This window comes from Hemiscyllium ocellatum, chromosome 35 (genome assembly GCF_020745735.1).
Source record: "Hemiscyllium ocellatum isolate sHemOce1 chromosome 35, sHemOce1.pat.X.cur, whole genome shotgun sequence".
Taxonomy (NCBI): domain Eukaryota; kingdom Metazoa; phylum Chordata; class Chondrichthyes; order Orectolobiformes; family Hemiscylliidae; genus Hemiscyllium; species Hemiscyllium ocellatum.
The window spans coordinates 41,125,158-41,129,404 of NC_083435.1; positions in this window are offsets into that span (position 1 = coordinate 41,125,158).

Below are 4,247 nucleotides of genomic sequence, written 5' to 3' on the forward strand. Positions count from 1 at the left end.
TAAACTGTTGGTCTTCCTGCCCAATCTACTAAATGTAAATCTGTCCTCATGCCTATGCACTATGCAGAACACTAGTGTGGGACTATAGTTTGTTGTCCTCAAACAGAATTTGAAATTCCAGCATACTATGATCTCTCTTCCCTGGAGGAACCTTTAGAATGGGATCATTAATCCCATCTCATTACACCATATTAAATCCAAAATAGTCTGCTCCCTGATTGAACCTTGCAGCAATATGTTGGGGAACCAATTCCTAATACATTCTAGACATTCATCCACTGGGCTACTCTTGACAGTTTGATTGGTTTGTCTATATGTCAATTGAAATCACTTCTGATTATCATTCCTTTTTTACAAGCCTTCAGTATTTCCTAATTTTTACTGTGTTCATCTATGAAACTACCGATAGGGGTCCTTTGCATTACTTCCCCAAGGGACTTGTTTCCCTTGCTATTTTTTATTTCTACCTAGACTGATTCTACATCTCCAATGCCAAAATCATTCCTCATTACAGCACTATTCTTTTCCTTTATGAAGAGCTCCACCACCTTCCCTTTTCCTTTCTCTCTATTCTTCCAAAGCAGTGAATGTCCTTGGATATGCAACTTCTAAACCTGGCCTCTCTTTTGTCTCAGTAAGCACCACTGACTCATACCTATTTACCCCTTAACTCATTAATTTTATTTCATTTGCTATGTGCATTCTGATGCAGAGCCTCTAGGTTTATTCAATCTTCCCCATTCCTGTTTGATTCCTTAATGCATAATGATGTTCACATGTTGTGTTCCTTCCTTTAATTTTCTGGTAACAAGCAGTCTCATCACCAACTTGCACACCTATCTTTTCCTACACTTGGATTTTTTTTTGTTTTCCATGCAACTGAACCCTCCCCCTACTATTTAGTTTAAAGGCCTATCTATAGTCCTAGTTATGTGATTTTCCAGGTCTCTAATCCCAGTATGATTCAAGTGGAGCCCACCCCAGCCGAACATCTCTCTTTTTGACAGAATCAAAACTCATTTATCTCACACCAATCTTTCAGATATGCCTTTTCCATCTTATTGACCCAGTGCCATCTTATTGTCGCCCAGGTAGTAATCCAGAGATTATTACCTTGGTAGTTTTGCTTTTTAATTGTGCACCTACTTGTATCTTGCCCCTCCCAAATCCAAGTCTCATTGCAGCCCAGATGAGGGATCCTTAAATTTGGCACCAGGTAGTTTTCACAGTCTTTAGGTTTCTCAATCCTGGCCATGGAGAACAATACCTTTGCCCCTAACCATACTATCCACAATTACAACTACATTTCTCCTTTTTACCCAACTTAAATGGCTCCTTATACCCTGGTGCTAAGGTCAGATTTCTCATCTTCCCTACAGTTCCCACTCTCAGCCACACAAAGACCAGGAATCTCAAACCTAATGAGCAAGATCAAGGGTCATTGACTGAATTTGAGGTAGCTCATTTAAAGAGTGTGACTGCCTCTTGAGGATCGGGGTTTCTGTCCTTGTTAAGGTTGGAGGGATAGGGTTAGAGGGCAGAGGTAAAGGAAGTGGATGAGATGTGCCTCCTCCATCGCTAAACTGTAATCACCCAACATCTAGAGGAAGAACACCTCATCTTCCACCTTAGGACACTCCAACTACACAGGATCAATGTGGATTTCACCAGTTTCCTCATTTCCCCTCCCCCTAACTTATCCCAGATCCAACCTTCCCACTCGGCACTGCCCTCATGACCTGTCCATCTTCATTCCCACCTATCTGCTCAACACTCCTCTCTGACCTATCACCATTACATTCACCTTCATCTACCTATCGCATCTCAGCTATCTTCCCCCAGCTCCACCCCCACTCCCATTTATCTCTCCATCTCCTTGGCTCACAAGCCTGATGAAGGGCTTTTGCCTGAAACATTGACTCTCCTGCTCCTCAGATGCTGCCTGACCTACTGTGCTTTTCCAGTACCACACTCTTGACTCTGATCTCCAGCATCTGCAGTACTCACTTTTTCCAACTGAGCTGAACTTTGTCAGACAACCAACATTTGATACACATATGGTCATTATGAACGACAATAGGGTCCACCACCTCCATCGTGTCATAGCATCATACATCATGGAAACAGATCCTTTGATCCAACCCATCCATACCATCTGTACATTCCAACTTGATGAAGGAGCAGCGCTCTAAATGCTTGTGATTTCAAATAAACCTGTTGGGCTATAACCTGGTGTCGTGTAACTTCTGACCTTGTCCACCCCAGTCCAACACTGGCATCTCCACACGTTAAACCTATGCTCTCTAGTTTTGGACTCCTCTAGCCTAGGAAGAAGACCTTGGCCATTCACACTATTCATGCCCCTCCTGATTTTATAAACTTATGTAAGGTCACCCCTCAACCTTCGACACCCCAGGGAAAATAGCCCCAGCTTCTTCAGCCTCTCTGTATAACTCAAACCCTCCAGTCACGACAACATTGCTGTAAATCTTCTCTGCATCCTTTTTAGATTAGATTAGATTACATTACATTACTTAGTGTGGAAACAGGCCCTTCGGCCCAACAAGTCCACACCGACCCGCCGAAGCACAACCCACCCATACCCTTACATTTACCCCTTACCTAACACTACGGGCAATTTAGCATGGCCAATTCACCTGACCCGCACATCTTTGGACTGTGGGAGGAAACCGGAGCACCCGGAGGAAACCCATGCAGACACAGGGAGAACATGCAAACTCCACACAGTCAGTCGCCTGAGTCGGGAATTGAACCCGGGTCTCTGGCGCTGTGAGGCAGCAGTGCTTGCCACCGTGCTGCCCACATTTAACAACATCCTTCCTATAGGGGAGGTGATCTCTTCGTGGTATTATCACTTGTCTGCTAACCTAAAGAATCAGATAATGTTCTAGAGATATGGGTTTGAATCCTGCCATGGCAGATAGCAGAATTTGAATTGAGTAAATATCTGGAATTAAGAGTCTAATGATGACCATGAATCCATTGCTGATTGCTCAGAAAAAACCCTTTTGGTTCACTAATGTCCTTTAGAGAAGGAAACTGCCATCCTGATCCGGTTTGGCCTACATGTGACTCCAGGCCCCCAGCAAAGTGGTTGACTCTTAACCGCCCTCTGGGCAATTAGGGATGAGTAATAAATGCTGCCTGGCCAGTGATGCCCTCATGCTGTGAATGAATAGTAAAACAAAAGAAGGGTGACCAGAATTGTACGCAGTATTCTGAAAGTAGCTAATCACATTCATTGTTCACGTACTGAAACATCTTGTGAAAGTTGTAGTGCTCGGTGCTGACTGGTTATTCACAGTACTCATTTACAAAGAGCAAGAGTACATCACACTCTGATTGCAGCTGCAACACATTACCTGGCCCTGTATCTTTATTTAATTAGATGTTCAATTTATTATTTCTTTTACAACTAATCCTTAGTTTTCAATCTGGATATATTTTTCCTATTTGGTTTTTGATCTGAAAACTAGTCAGAATAGGTAGCAGAAAGAAATATTCACCTACCAACCACTTACACGTGGTGTCCCTTGGCACGTTCACCTTATGTTGCAGAACTGCTGTGGTTTATCTCCCATTTCTTGATCTATTCTAACCCCTACTGATCTGTGCAAGAAGTTTGGAAAACAGGATATAACAATACTCCCATCACCAAGTCACTGAACTCTCATTTTTATGAAACTCTCAAGTTTTACATCTTCGTAGCTTCATTCCAAGATGATTACACTCAAAGCATTGTTTTTATAGTCTACCTCTAATGTTTCAGGATCAATTTTAACCAGCTTTCAATGAACTACACAAGCTTCAGCAGCATCAACCACTGGGAGATTTTTTTAAAATTCCCTATCGGCCGATAAGATACTTCAATGTCTACCTTTCAAATTAATCCTAATTAAACAGTTGATCTTAACAAGGAAACACCAGCAATTAATTTTAAGAAGACAAAAGATTAACTTTTGAGCTCCTATTTTTACCAAACTGCCAAGAGACATAATTGTCAAATACGTCAAAGGTTACATATCCCAAGGAGTGAGGTTTTATTCAGATGCTACAATCACCAGTTTAAATCTCCACCTGATTGCTGCTCAAGGTCATCTCCATTACACTGGTCAGTTTCCCAACTTTCAGGAAACTCATGTTGCTCCAGAAATATTTGTATTGACTGTGAGAGACGTCAATCAGAGAGTCCACCCACTCTGCCCATTGTCTCCTCTTCCTCTTCC